This window comes from Ovis aries, chromosome X, assembly GCF_016772045.2.
Source record: "Ovis aries strain OAR_USU_Benz2616 breed Rambouillet chromosome X, ARS-UI_Ramb_v3.0, whole genome shotgun sequence".
Lineage (NCBI taxonomy): Eukaryota > Metazoa > Chordata > Mammalia > Artiodactyla > Bovidae > Ovis > Ovis aries.
In genome coordinates this window covers 65,025,774-65,041,921 of record NC_056080.1, presented here as the reverse complement: position 1 = coordinate 65,041,921, position 16,148 = coordinate 65,025,774, and the positions used below count along the sequence as shown (strand labels likewise).

The following is a 16,148-nucleotide window of genomic DNA, read 5'->3' as shown; positions in this document are numbered from 1 at the left end:
AGATTTATGATTAGTGTCATGGTAAATTAGCCTCCAAAAAAAGATATATTCATGTTGCTCTAGGAGATCAGCAAAAGCTTTACTTGGAAGATAATGCTGCTGTGCGGAGTGCCAGTCATGTCCAACTCTTTGTGACCCCATGGACTGTAGCCCACCAGGCTCCTCTGTCCATGGGATTTCTCAGGCAAGAATACTGCAGTGAGTTGTCATTTCCTTCTCCAAAGGAGGTAATATTTGAGTTGAATCTTTAAAGGTACTCAAGGGGAAGGACATTTGAGGGAAACTGACTGCATGGATGAAACCAGAGAGAGGTAAAAGAACCCATAGTCTTGGGGAACTATAAATAGTTTACTATGTTTGTAGGGTATCTGAGGAAACAGTGGGAGATGAAGCAGCAGAGGCAGACCTGCAATTGAAAGACATCAGGCTCTTGGAAAGTTATGGGAACTCTTTCTTATATTCTTCTCTAAGCTACCTTAAGTTCTCTTACCTTTATTGGGAGAAAGAAGTTAGTTTTATCTGTTCCTATTATGGATGTGATAGAACAACTAGACAGAAAATCTGGAAAGATAAAGAACTCAACACCATCAACCAAAAGGATCTAATTGATATTTATAGAATACTTCACCCAATAAAAGTAGAATATACATTCTTCTCAAGCACCCATGGAACATATATCAATATATGCTATATAAAAATGATGGAGTAGGCAATACCAAGCTCTCATCAATCCACAGAAACATAGAAAAACAAACAGAAACTGTCAGAAACAACTTTGTCAAAACTCTGGAAAAGTCAAAGCTTTGCAGCAAACAAATGCCAAATCAAAGAAAAGTCAACTTTAAAATGGTAAGAAACCAGTGAATTATCATTTCATACCCATTAAAGTCTTAGTCACTCGGTTGTATCCAACTCTTTGCAACCCCATAGATTGTAGCCTGCCAGGCTCCTCTGTCAGTGGAATTCTCTAGGCAAGAATACTGGAGTGGATTGCCATTCCCTTCTCCATTAAGATGGCTATTATTTTTAAAATGGAAAATGATAAGTGTTAGAAAGGATGTCGAAAAATTGGAACCCTTGTGCCTTACTGACTGGAATGTAAAATTGTGTAGTTACTGTGGAAAATAGCTTGACAGTTCCCCCAAAAGTTAAACATAAATTTGCCACGTGACCCAGCAGTTCTATCTCTGGGTATATTACCAAAAGAATTGAAAGCATATACTTGTATATCAATGTTATTACAGCTTTATTTTAAAGATCCAAAAGGTAGAAACAACTCAAATATGCATCAAAAAAATAAATGAAAAGCAAGTATGGCATTTACATACAAGGGAATATTATTTTGCCTTAAAAGGAATGAAATGCTAATACATACTATAATATGGATAAACCTTAAAAATAGTATGCTAAGTGAAATAAGCCAGACACAAAGTGACAGACAATGTATAATTCCCCTTATATGAGTATTTTGAGTAGGCAAAATCATAGAGACATTAAGTAGATTTGGACTTTACCAGGGGCTAAGGGGAAGGAAGAATAGGGAGTTATTGTTTAATGGGTATGTTTAATTGGTATATTCCATGGTTATGTTTAAGGTGATGAGAAAGTTCTGGAAATGCATAGTGGTGGTGGTTACACAGCTTTGTGAATGTACTTAATGCCACTGAATTGAACACTTAGAAATGGCTAAAATGATTTACAAAAAAGTTTTTTTGACAAGATGTTAGAAAATATAGTTGAAGAAGTCACTTAAGAAAGCAAAAAGTAGAGAAATAAAAAATGGAAAAGAGAAAAATAAGAAAATTAAAGAATTAGCCCATGAGGTCCAACATCCAATAAGAATAATTCCTGAGAATAAAATTAAGGAGAAGAAATTATCAAAGAAATAATAAAAGAAAATTTCCCCTAAACGCAAGGACATAGATTTCTAGACTGACAGGGCCCACTGGTTGCCCAGCACCATAAAGGAAAAACATGTATCAAGTCATATTATAAAACTGTAGAACAAAGAGGAAAAGAGATTATTCTAGAAGCTATAAAGCTTCTAGGGAGAAAATTTTGGGGTCATACAAAAAGGTTCCAAAATCAGAATGGCTTTAGACTTCATACCAACAGTACCATAAGCCTGAAGACATTAGGCCTTGGATTCTATGCTACCAATCAATTGGAAGGATAGAATACAGATATTTTCAAACATGCACATTCAGAAATCTTGGAGTAGGTACCCCCAAAAAATGAGGGCAGTAAATCCAGAAAACAGAAGACATATCAATCCAGGAAACTGAGGATCCACTGTAGTATAGCACAGCAGGGATATCTCAGGATGATATTGAGGAGAAGATCCCACACACAAGCTGTGCCAAAGGCGTAGAAATCAAATGTGAAAGGAAGATAGAATTCACAGATTGCCTGGTGTGGTTGACAATACTGAGAAGAATATCACAGTTTTGTCAAAGTATGACAAGAGTTAGTGATAAATATATAGAAGTGGATATATTAATACATTAGTGAGAGGTACATAGAAAGCTAAACAACATATATAGTGTGAGGTAATTATTAATTCCAGAAAAAAATTTCAAAGGAAAGAAAGTGGCCATAGTATATAGTACATGACTCAGCTGTGAATAGTACTTGTCACCATAACTGAACACTGAATGTTCAGTTCAGCTCAGTTGCTCAGTCATTTCTAACTCTATGCCACAACCTGGACTGCAGCACACCATGCTTCCCTGTCCATTACCAACTCCCAGAGCCTACTCAAACTCATGTCCATCATGTTGGTGATGCCATCCAACCATCTCATCCTCTGTCGTCCCTTTCTCTTCCCACCTTCAATCTTTCCCAACATCAGGGTCTTTTCTAATAGGTCAGTTCATTGTATCAGGTGGCCAAAGTATTGGAGTTTCAGCTTCAGCGTCACTCCTTCCAATGAATATTCAGGACTGATTTCCTTTAGGATTGAATGGTTGGATCTCCTTATAGTCCAAAGGACTCTCAAGAGTCTTCTGCAACACCATAGTTCAAAAGCATTAATTCTTTGGTGCTCAGCTTTCTTTATAGTCCACATCTCACATTCATACATGACTACTGGAAAAACCATAGCTTGACTAGATGGACCTTTGTTGACAGAGTAATGTCTCTGCTTTTTAATATGCTGTCCAGGTTGGTAATAGCATTTCTTCCAAGGAGCAAGCATCTTTTAATTTCATGGCTGTAGTCAGCATATGCAGTGATCTTGGAGCCCAAGAAAATAAAGTCTCTCACCATTTCCATTGTTTCCCATCTATTTGCCATGAAGTGATGGCACTGGATGCCATGATCTTAGTTTTCTGAATGTTGAGTTTTAAACCAGGTTTTTCACTCCCCTCTTTCACTTTCATCAAGAGGCTCTTTAGTTCTTCTTCACTTTCTGCCATAAGGGTGGTGTCATCTGCATATCTGAGGTTATTGATATTTTTCCTGGCAATCTTGATTCTAGCTTGTGTTTCATCCAGCCTAGCATTTCTCATGATGTACTCTGAATATAAATTAAATAAGCAGAGTGACAATATACAGCCTTGACATACTCCTTTTCCTATTTGGAACCAGTCGGCTGTTCCATGTCCAGTTCTAACCATTGCTTCTTGACCTGCACACAGATTTCTCAGGAAGCAGGTCAGGTGGTCTGGTATTCCCATCTCTTGAAGAATTTTCCAGTTTGTTGTGATCCACACAGTCAAAGGTTTTGGCGTGGTCAATAAAGCAGACGTAGATGTTTTTATAGAACTCTCCAGTAGATGTTGGCAATTTGATCTCTGGTTCCTCTGGTTCCTCTGCCTTTTCTAAAGCCAGCTTGAACATCTGGATGTTCTCAGTTCATGTACTGTTGCAGCCTGGCTTGGAGAATTTTGACCATTACTTTGCTAGTGTGTGAAATGAATGCAATTGTATGGTAGTTTGAGCATTCTTTGGCATTGCTTTCTTTGGGATTGGAATAAAAACTGACCTTTTCCAGTCCTGTGGCCACTGCTGAGTTTTCCAAATTTGCTGACATATTAAGTGCAGCACTTTCACAGCATCATCTTTGAGGATTTGAAATAGCTCAACTGGAATTCCATCACCTCCACTAGCTTCGTTTGTAGTGATGCTTCCTAAGGCCCACTTGACTTCACATTCCAGGATGTCTGGCTCTAGGTGAGTGATCACACCATCATGGTTATCTGGGTCATGAAGATCTTTTTTGTACAGTTCTTCTGTGTATTCTTGCCACCTCTTCTTAATATCTTCTGCTTCCGTTAGGTCCATACCATTTCTGTTCTTTATTGTGCCCATCTTTGTGTGAAATGTTCCCTTGGTATCTCTAATTTTCTTGAAGAGATCGCTAGTCTTTCCCATTCTATTGTTTTCCTCTATTTCTTTGCATTGATTGCTAAGGAAGGCTTTCTTATCTCTCCTTCCTATTCTTTGGAACTCTGCATTCAATTTAGTGTATCTTTCCTTTTCTCCTTTGCCTTTAGCATCTCTTCTTTTCTCAGCTATTTGTAAGGACTCCTCAGATAACCATTTTGCCTTTTTGCATTTCTTTTTCTTGGGGGTGGTCTTGATCACTGCCTCCTGTACAATGTCACAAACCTCCATCCTTAGTTCTTCAGGCACCCTGTCTATCAGATCTGATCCCTTGAATATATTTGTCACTTCCACTGTATAAAAATAAGGGATTTGATTTAGGTCATACCTGAATGGTCTAGTAGTTTTCCCTACTTTCTTCAATTTAAGTCTGAATTTTTCAATAAGGAGTTCATGATCTGAGCCACAGTCAGCTCCTGGTCTTATTTTTGCTGACTGTATAGAGCTTCTCCATCTTAGCTTCAATGAGTATAATCAATCTGATTTTGGTGTTAACCATCTGGTGACGTCCATGTGTTGAGTCTTCTCTTGTGTTGTTGAAAGAGCATGTTTGCTATGACCAGTGTGTTCTCTTGGCAAAACACTGTTAGCCCTTGACCTGCACCACTCTGTACTCCAAGGCCAAATTTGCCTGTTACTCCAGGTATCTCTTGATTTCCTACTTTTGCATTCCAGCCCCCTGTAATGAAAAGGACATCTTTTGGGGGTGTTAGTTCTAGAAGGTCTTGTAGGTCTTCATAGAACCACTCAACTTCAGCTTCTTCAGCATTATTGGTTGGGGCATAGACTTGGATTACTGTGATACTGAATGGTTTTCCTTGTAAACAAGCAGAGATCATTCTGTCATTTTTGAGATTGCATCCAAGTACTGTATTTTGGACTCCTTTGTTTACTATGTTGGTTACTCCATTTCTTCTAAGGGATTCTTAGAAGTAGTAGATATAATGGTCATCTGAATTGAATTCACCCATTCCAATCCATTTTAGTTCACTGATTCCTAAAATATTGATGTTCACTCTTGCCATATCTTGTTTGACCACTTCCAATTTGCCTTGATTCATGCATCTAACATTCCAGCTTCCTATGCAATATTGCTCTTTATATCAGACTTCACTTCCATCACGTCACATCCACAACTGTTTACTTTACAAATTTATTTCAGATCCAAAGAAATTAGTTGAAAGTGAAAGGATGGAAAAAATATTCCGTGCAAATGGTAACCATGAAAAGCTGTGGTTGGTTATCAAACAAAAGAGATTTTTAAGTTAAAAAAAAAAACTGTTAGAAGAGACCAACAAAGATATTATATATTGATAAGAGAATTGACTTATCAAGAATATATACAATTATGAACCTATTTATGCTATGCAACAGAGCCCCAAAGTATAGAAAGCAAACATTTATAGAATTGAGAAGCAAAACAGGCAGTTCTACTATGGTAGTAGGAAATGGCAAAATATCACTTTTGATAATATGTGAAAAACATCTAGACATAAGAGCAATAAGGAAATAGAGAACTTGAACACCATAATAAATCAATTAGACCAAAAAGATACATAGAAAGAACATTCTTCTCAACAACAGCAAAACTCCTATTCTCAAGTGGACATGAAACATTCTCCAGGATATGTCAGACCACAAACAAGCTTTATTTATTTATTTTCCACAAACGTATCTTTTTTTTTTTAATTTTACAATATTGTATTGGTTTTGCCATACATCAACATGAATCTGCCATGGGTGTACATGTGTTCCCCATCCTGAAACCCCTCCCACCTCCCTCCCTGTACCATCCCTCTGGGTCATCCCAGTGCACCAGCCCCAAGCATCCTGTATCATGCATCAAATCTGGACTGGTGATTCATTTCATATACGATATTATACATGTTTCAATGCCATTCTCCCAAATCATCCCACCCTCTCCCTCTCCCACAGAGTCCAAAAGACTGTTTTATACATCTGTGTATCTTTTGCTCTCTCGCATACAGGGTTATCATTACCATCTTTATAAATTCCATATATATGTGTTAGTATACTGTATTGGTGTTTTTCTTTTTGGCTTACTTCACTCTGTATAATAGGCTCCAGTTTCATCCACCTCATTAGAACTGATTCAAATGTATTCTTTTTAATGGCTGAGTAATACTCCATTGTGTATATGTACCACAGCTTTCTTATCCATTCATCTGCTGATGGGCATCTAGGTTGCTTCCATGTTCTGGCTATTATAAACAGTGCTGTGATGAACATTGGGGTACACCTGTCTCTTTCAATTCTGGTTTCCTCGGTGTGTATGCCCAGTAGTGGGATTGCTGGGTCATAAGGCAGTTCTATTTCCTTTTTAAGGAATCTCCACACTGTTCTCCATAGTGGCTGTACTAGTTTGCATTCCCACCAACAGTGTAAGAGGGTTCCCTTTCTCCACACCCTCTCCAGCATTTATTGCTTGTAGACTTTTGGATAGCAGCCATTCTGACTGGCGTGAAATAGTACCTTATTGTGGTTTTGATTTGCATTTCTCTGATAATGACTGGTGTTGAGCATCTTTTCGTGTGTTTGTTAGCCATCTGTATGTCTTCTTTGGAGAAATGTCTGTTAAGTTCTTTGGCCCATTTTTTCATTGGGTCATTTATTTTTCTGGAATTGAGCTGCATGAGTTGCTTGTATATTTTTGAGATTAGTTGTTTGTCAGTTGCTTCATTTGCTATTATTTTCTCCCATTCTGAAGGCTGTCTTTTCACCTTGCTTATAGTTTCCTTTGTTGTGCAGAAGCTTTTAATTTTAATTAGGTCCCATCTGTTTATTTTTGCTTTTATTTCCAATATTCTGGGAGGTGAGTCATAGAGGATCCTGCTATGATTTATATCAGAGAGTGTTTTGCCTATGTTCTCCTCTAGGAGTTTTATAGTTTCTGGTCTTACATTTAGATTTTAATCCATTTTGAGTTTATTTTTGTGTATGGTGTTAGAAAGTGTTCTAGTTTCATTCTTTTACAAGTGGTTGACCAGTTTTCCCAGCACCACTTGTTAAAGAGATTGTCTTTTCTCCATTGTATATTCTTTCCTCCTTTGTCAAAGATAAGGTGTCCATAGGTGCATGGGTTTATCTCTGGGCTTTCTATTATGTTCCGTTGATCTAGATTTCTGTCTTTGTGCCAGTGCCATACTGTCTTGATGACTGCGGCTTTGTAGTAGAGCCTAAAGTCAAGCAGGTTGATTCCTCCAGGTCCATTCTTCTTTCTTAAGATTGTTTTGGCTATTCGAGGTTTTTTGTATTTCCATACTAATTGTGAAATTATTTATTCTAGCTCTGTGAAAATACCGTTGGTAGCTTGCTAGGGATTGCATTGAATCTATAGATTGCTTTGGGTAGTATACTCATTTTCACTATATTGATTTCTTCTGATCCATGAACATGGTATATTTCTCCATCTATTAGTGTCCTCTTTGATTTCTTTCACCAGTGTTTTATAGTTTTCTATATATAGGTCTTTAGTTTCTTTAGGTAGGTATATTCCTAAGTGTTTTATTCTTTTCATTGCAATGGTGAATGGAATTGTTTCCTTAATTTCTCTTTCTATTTTCTCATTATTACCATATAGGAATGCAAGGGATTTCAGTGTTTTGATTTTATATCCTGCAACTTTACTATATTCATTGATTAGCTCTAGTAATTTTCTGGTGGAGTCTTTAGGGTTTTCTATGTAGAGGATCATGTCATCAGTGAGAGTTTTACTTTTTTTCCAATTTGGATTCCTTTTATTTCTTTTTCTGCTCTGATTGCTGTGGCCAAAACTTCCAAAACTATGTTGAATAGTAGTGATGAGAATGGGCACCCTTGTCTTGTTCCTGACTTTAGGGGAAATGCTTTCAATTTTTCACCATTGAGGATAATGTTTGCTGTGGGTTTGTCATATATAGCTTTTTATTATGTTGAGGTATGTTCCTTCTATTTCTGCTTTCTGGAGAGTTTTTATCATAAATGGATGTTGAATTTTGTCAAAGGCTTTCTCTGCATCTCTTGAGATAATCATATAGCTTTTATTTTTCAATTTGTTAATGTGGTGTATTACACTGATTGATTTGCAGATATTTAAGAATCCTTGCATCCCTGGGATAAAGCCCACTTGGTCATGGTGTATGATCTTTTAAATGTGTTGTTGGATTCTGATTGCTAGAATTTTGTTAAGGATTTTGGCATCTATATTCATCAGTGATATTGGCCTGTAGTTTTCTTTTTTTGTGGCATCTTTGTCAGGTTTTGGTATTAGGGTGATAGTGGCCTCATAGAATGAGTTTGGAAGTTTACCTTCCTCTGCAATTTTCTGGAAGAGTTTGAGTAGGATAGGTGTCAGCTCTTCTCTAAATTTTTGGTAGAATTCAGCTGTGAAGCCGTCTGGTCCTGGGCTTTTGTTTGCTGGAAGATTTCTGATTACAGTTTCAATTTCCGTGCTTGTGATGGGTCTGCTAAGATTTTCCATTTCTTCCTGGTTCAGTTTTGGAAAGTTGTACTTTTCTAGGAATTTGTCCATTTCTTCCAAGTTGTCCATTTTATTGGCATATAATTGCTGATAGTAGTCTCTTATGATCCTTTGTATTTCTGTGTTGTCTGTTGTGATCTCTCCATTTTCATTTCTACTTTTATTGATTTGATTTTTCTCCCTTTGTTTCTTGATGAGTCTGGCTAATGGTTTGTCAATTTTATTTATCCTTTCAAAGAACCAGCTTTTGGCTTTGTTGATTTTTGCTATGGTCTCTTTTGTTTCTTTTGCATTTATTTCTGCCCTAATTTTTAAGATTTTTTTCCTTCTACTAACCCTGGGGTTCTTCATTTCTTCCTTTTCTAGTTGCTTTAGGTGTAGAGTTAGGTTATTTATTTGACTTTTTTCTTTTTTCTTGAGGTATGCCTGTATTGCTATGAACCTTCCCCTTAGCATTGCTTTTACAGTGTCCCACAGGTTTTGGGTTGTTGTGTTTCCATTTTCTTTCATTGCTATGCAGATTTTGATTTCTTTTTTGATTTCTTCTGTGATTTGTTGGTTATTCAGCAGTATGTTGTTCAGCCTCCATATGTTGGAATTTTTAATAGTTTTTCTCCTGTAATTGAGATCTAATCTTACTGCATTGTGGTCAGAAAAGATGCTTGGAATGATTTCAGTTTTTTTTAATTTACCAAGACTAGATTTATGACCCAGGATGTGATCAATCCTGGAAAAGGTTCTGTGTGTGCTTGAGAAAAAGGTGAAATTCATTGTTTTGGGGTGAAATGTCCTATAGATATCAATTAGGTCTAAATGGTCTATTGTATCATTTAAAGTTTGTGTTTCTTAAAAAAAAAAAAAGTTTGTGTTTCTTTGTTAATTTTCTGTTTAGTTGATCTATCTATAGGTGTGAGTGGGGTATTAAAGTCTCCCACTATTATTGTGTTATTGTTAATTTCCCCTTTCATACTTGTTAGCATTTGTCTTACATATTGCGGTGCTCCTATGTTGGGTGTGTATATATTTATAATTGTTATATCTTCTTCTTGGATTGATCCTTTGAGCATCATGTAGTGTCCTTCTTTGTCTCTTTTCACAGCCTTTGTTTTAAAGTCTATTTTGTCTGATATGAGTATTGGTACTCCTGCTTTCTTTTGGTCTCTATTTGTGTGGAATATCTTTCTCCAGCCCTTCACTTTCAGTCTGTATGTGTCCCCTGTTTTGAGGTGGGTCTTTTGTAGACAGCATATATAGGGGCCTTGTTTTTGTATCCATTCAGCCAGTCTTTGTCTTTTGGTTGGGGCATTCAACCCATTTATGTTTAAGGTAATTATTGATAAGTATGATCCCATTGCCATTTACTTTATAGTTTTGGGTTCAAGTTTATACACTCTTTTTGTGTTTCCTGTCTAGAGAAGATCCTTTAGCACTTGTTGAAGAGCTGGTTTGGTGGTGCTGAATTCTCTCAGCTTTTGCTTGTCTGTAAAGCTTTTGATTTCTCCTTCGTATTTGAATGAGATCCTTGCTGGGTACAGTAATCTGGGCTGTAGGTTTTTCTCTTTCATCATGTTAAGTATGTCCTGCCATTCCCTCCTGGCTTGAAGAGTTTCTATTGAAAGATCAGCTGTTATCCTTATGGGACTCCCCTTGTGTGTTATTTGTTGTTTTTCCCTTGCTGCTTTTAATATTTGTTCTTTGTGTTTGATCTCTGTTAATTTGATTAATATGTGTCTTGGGGTGTTTCACCTTGAGTTTATCCTGTTTGGGACTCTCTGGGTTTCTTAGAGTTGGGTGAATATTTCCTTCCCATTTTAGGGAAGTTTTCAACTATTATCTCCTCAAGTATTTTCTCATGGTCTTTCTTTTTGTCTTCTTCTTCTGGAACTCCTATGATTCGAATGTTGGGGCATTTAACATTGTCCTGGAGGTCTCTGAGATTGTCCTCATTTCTTTTCATTTGTTTTTCTTTTTTCCTCTCTAGTTCATTTATTTCTACCATTCTATCTTCTGCTTCACTAATCCTATCTTCTGCCTCCTTCATTCTACTATTTGTTCCCTCCAGAGTGTTTTATATCTCATTTATTGCATTATTTATTATATATTGACTCTTTTATTTCCTCTAGGTCCTTGTTAAACTTTTCTTGCATCTTCTCAATCCTTTTCTCCAGGCTATTTATCTGTGATTCCATTTTGATTTCAAGATTTTGGATCATTTTCACTATTATTTGAAAGTCTTTATCAGGTAGATTCCCTATCTCTTCCTCTTTTGTTTAGTTTGGTGGACACTTATCATGTTCCTTTACTTGCTGGGTGTTCCTCTGTCTCTTCATCTTGTTTATATTGCTCTGTTTGGGGTGGCCTTTCTGTATTCTGGCAGTTTGTGGAGTTCTCTTTATTGTGGAGTTTCCTAACTGTGGGTGGGGTTGTATGGGTGTCTTGTCAAAGTTTCCTGGTTAGGGAAGCTTGTGTTGGTGTTCTGGTGGGTGGAGCTGGATTTCTTCTCTCTGGAGTGCAATGAAGTGTCCAGTAATGAGTTATGAGATGTCAATAGGTTTGGAGTGACTTTGAGCAGCCTGTATATTGAAGCTCAGGGCTGTGTTCCTGTGTTGCCTGAGAATTTACGTGGTATGTCTTGCTCTGGAACTTGTTGGCCCTTGGGTGGTACTTGGTTTCAGTGTAGGTATGGAGGCATTTGATGAGCTCCTGTCGATTAATGTTCCCTGGAGTCAGGAGTTCTCTGGTGTTCTCAGGATTTGTACTTAAGCCTCCTGCTTCTGGTTTTCAGTCTGCTTTTTACAGTAGCCTCAAGACTTCTCCATCTATACAGCACTGTTGATAAAACATCTCCTTTCGAAGACATTGGGCTGCTTTTCTGGGTGCCTGATGTCCTCTGCAGGCATTCAGAGGTTGTTTTGTGGTATTTACTCAGGGTTTAAGTGTTCTTTTGATGAATTTGTGGGGGGAAAAGTGGTCTCCTCGTCCTATTCCTCTGCCATCTTAGGACCACCTCTGGAACTCTCCACAAACAAGTTTTAATAAATTTAACAATATTGAAATACAAACTGTCTTTTCTAGCCACAATGGAATAAAGCTAAAAAACAACAGAGGGAAAAGCAAGAAGTTCAAAAATATGTGGAAATTAAGCAACACATTCTTAAAACAACTAATGGATCATAGAAGAAAATGCAGTGGAAATGAGAAAATACTTTGCAATGAATGAAAATGAAAATACAACATATGAAACTTGTAAGATACAGCAAGAGGCATAATCAGGCATAATCAGGCATTTGTAAATGCCTACATTTAAAAAAAATCTCAAATCAATAACCTACCTTTACATCTTGAAGAACTAGAAAAAGAAGAGATAACTAAAAGCAAAGCTAGCAGAAGAAACGAAACAACAAAGATTAGAATAGAGATAAGTGAAATAGGGAGTAGAACAACAATACAGAGAATGAACAAACCCAAAAGTTGGTTCTTTGAAAAGAAGAACAAAATTGACAAGCCTTTAGCTAGACTGATAAAGAAAAGAGAAAAGATGCAAATAAGCTCAGAAATAAAGGGAAGGACATTAACTGCCAAACTTACAGAGACTGTTTTTAAGATTACAAGCAAATGCAACTAGCAATTGTATGCTAACTAATTAGATAGCCTAGCTGACATGGACAAATTCTAGAAATAGTTACCAGAATTGACTCAGGAAGAAATATAACATCTCGATAGATCTGTAAGAAGTAAAATGAATTTAATTAGTAATAAAAAACCTCCCAGCAAAACCAGATGGCTTCACTGATAACTTCTACAGAACATTTAAAGAATAAATACCAATTTTCCTCAAATTCTTCCAGGTAATTAAATAAGATTAAACATTTACCAATTCATTCTGGGAGGCCAACACTGCCCTGATACCAAAGCTGGATAAAGACATCATAACAAAAGAAAATACCTTTATTTATCAATAATCAAGATATCTTATGATTACAGATGCAAAAATCCTTTGTCAAAATGCTAGAAAAGTGAATACAATTGCATATTAAAATGACCAAGGGGAAATTAACCCAGGTATGCAAGGGTAGTTCAACAAGAAAATCAATATAATACATCTCATTAATATATTAATAACAGAGGGGAAAAGCTACATGATCATCTCAGTTGATGCAAAAAAGGCATTTGACAAAATCCAACACTATCTTATTATAAAAACATTCAAGAATAAAGGGAAACTCCTCAACATGATAACAGGCATTTACAAAAAACCTACAGCTAAATAGCCAATAGTAAAAGATGAACGTTTTCCCTCTAAGATCAGGAATAAGACAAAATACCCACTTCCCCACTGTTATTCTATGTTATACTAGAATTTTAGCCAGAGCAGTTAGACAAGATAAAAGGGAATAAAAAAATTTAAGGAAGTAGTTCCATACAGCATCCCAAAGAAATACCCAAAAGTGAATTTAACCAAGGAGATGAAAGACTGGTACAGTGAAAACTACAAAAACTCACTGAAGGAAATTAAATCCTGAATAAGTGGAACAGCATTCTATATTCAAGGATTATAAGACTTAATATTGTTAATATGTCAGTACTCCCAAAACAGCCCATAGATTCACTGCAATCCCTATCAAAATCCCAATAGCCTTTTTTTGTAGAAACGAAAAGTCCAGTCCTCAAATTTATATGGAATTTGAAGAGGCCTCGTATGAGTAAAAACAATCTTGAAAAAGAACAGAGGCCTCACACTTTTCAATTTCAGAACTTACTACAATGCTATGGTAATCAAAACAATGTTGTATTGGCATAAGGATAGATATATAGACAAATGACATAAGCCCAGAAATAAACCCATATATCAATAGCCAATTGATTTTCATCAAAGGTGCCAAGTGCATCTAATGGGGAAAGAATTATCTCTTGGACAACTGGATATCCACATGCAAGGCAATGAAGTTGGACCCCTCACCTCACGCTATATATAAAAATTAACTCCAAATAGGTCACCAATCTATATGTAAGACCTAAAACCATAAGACTCTTAGAAGAAAACATGAATCTTTATGACCTTGGATTTGGCAGTGAATTCTTAGATATGGCAACAAGAGAAAATATTGATAAATTTGACTTTATCAAAATTTAAAACTATTTTGCATCAAAGAATATTATTAAGAAAGTGAAAAGAAAATCTATAAAATGGGAGAAAATATTTGCAAATCATCTGATAAGGGTTTAATATCCATAATATATTTTTAAAAAAACTCCTAAGCTCAAGAAGAAGACAAATAACTCATTTTAAAAATTGGCAAAGAAACTAAATAGACATTTCACCAGAGAAGGTTTACAAATGACCAATAAGCACATGAAAAGATGCTTAAAATCATTAGTTATTAGGGAGCTGCAAATCAAAACCTCCGTGAGAAATTACTTTATACCTAGCAGAATAGCTGTAATTTTAAAAATGAAAATAACAGATATTAGTGGGGATATGGAGAAATTAGAACTCTTGTAAATTGCTACTGGGAATGTAAAGTGGCATAGCCACAGTGGATAATAGTTTGGTGAGTCCTTAAAAAGTTAAGTACAGAATTATCATATGACCCAACAATTACATTCCAAGTTATATACCCAAAAGAACTGAAAACAAGGACTTAAACAAATAGTTGTATTCCAGTGTTTACTGTACCATTACTCACAGTAGCCAAAATATGAAATAACTCAAATGTCCATCATTAGCTGAACAGATAAACAAAATGTGGTATATCCATACAATGAAATACTGTTTGACCATAAAAAGATGTTTTGATACATGTTACAATATGGATGAATCTTGAAAGCATTATGCCAAGTGAAATGATCCAGACATAAAAGGACAAATATTATATAGCTCCATTTAACACAAAATATATACAACAGGCAAATTTATGTAAACAGAAAATAGGTTAGAAATTACCAGGGGCTGGCGGAAGGGGAAACAGGGAGTTACTGCTTATTTGGTACAGAATTTCTGTTTGGGGTGATAGAAAAGTTTTGGAAATAGATAGCAGTAATGGTTGCACAATATTGTGAATTTACTTTGTGCCCTGAATATTACATTTTAAATGGTTACAACGGCATGTTTTATGTAAGATAGACCATATCATGTACCACAAAAACAACAACAACAACAACAAATTTAAAAGAAGGAAATCAAATAAGATACGTCCTCTGACCAGATAGAATCAAACAAATTAACAAAAGATAATAGAAGTCACTCAGTCATACCCAACAGACTGTAGCCCACCAGGCTTCTCTGTCCATGGGATTCTCCAGGCAAGGAGTGGATTGCCAGTCCCTTCTCCAGAGGATCTTACCAACCCAGGGATTGAACCTGGGTCTCCTGCATTGCAGGCAGATTCTTTACCGTTTGAGCTATAGGGAAGTCCAAAAGATAACAGGCTAATTTCCAAATGCTTAGACACTTAAAATACTCCTGAATAATTCATTTGTCAAAAAGTAAATCTCATGGAGGATCAAAAATTACATTAAACTGAATTGAAATGAAAATACATGTCAAAATGTGTGGAACACAGTTAAATCAGTGCTAAGAGGGAAATTTACAGTATGAAATCTTTTAAAAAACAGGATAATCTCAAATCAATAATTTAAGTTGCCACCTTACAAAGTAGAGAGAGCAAATGAAATGAAACAAAACAATAATACAGAAAATGAAACAGAAAGGTGATTCTCTGATAACATCAATAAAATTGACAAATCACTAGCCAGACTGAAAAATTTTAAAGCAGAGAAGACATAAATTGCCAAAATCAGGAATGAAGGGGGTATCACCACAAACCCTACAGACATCAAAAGAATAATAACATCTGGCAACTTTACACACATAAACTTGACAACTTAAATGAAATGAACTGCTTCCTCAAAAACCACATACAACTGTAAGTGACCAAATGTGAAATTATTTGAATAGCCTGTAACTATTAAGTAAATTGAATTTGTATTTGAAAACTCCCAAAAAAGAACTTTCCAGGCCCAGATGGTTTCACTGGAGTATCCTACCAAGTTTTTAAAGAATTCAAAATAAATCTGTACAATCTTTCCAGAAAATAGAAGAGGAGGAAACACTTCACAACTCATTTCATTAAACCAGTGCTATCCTGATACCAAAACTAGACAAAGACAGTCCAAAAAAGGCAAAATTACAGACCAATATCTCTGCTCTGTGAATTTCATAGCTGAAAGGCATAGCACGCAGCATCTCAGGAGAACACAAAACAAAAAGGAGAAAATAAAA

The 16,148-nt window shown here is 36.0% G+C and overlaps 1 protein-coding gene across 10 annotated transcripts in view; it reads left to right on the top strand.

Annotated features, from left to right (window-relative positions):
- The window catches only part of HDAC8 (histone deacetylase 8), a 257,682-nt gene that overhangs the window by 136,764 nt on the left and 104,770 nt on the right, over positions 1 to 16,148 (top strand). For 2 of the 10 annotated variants that reach the window (XM_060408199.1, XM_060408196.1), the window contains one exon: positions 1 to 16,148. This exon is cut by the window's left edge and continues 29,158 nt beyond it. The exons of the other annotated variants lie outside the window; for them this stretch is intronic. The gene's annotated coding sequence lies outside the window, so the exon portion shown is untranslated. 10 annotated transcript variants of the gene reach the window in all.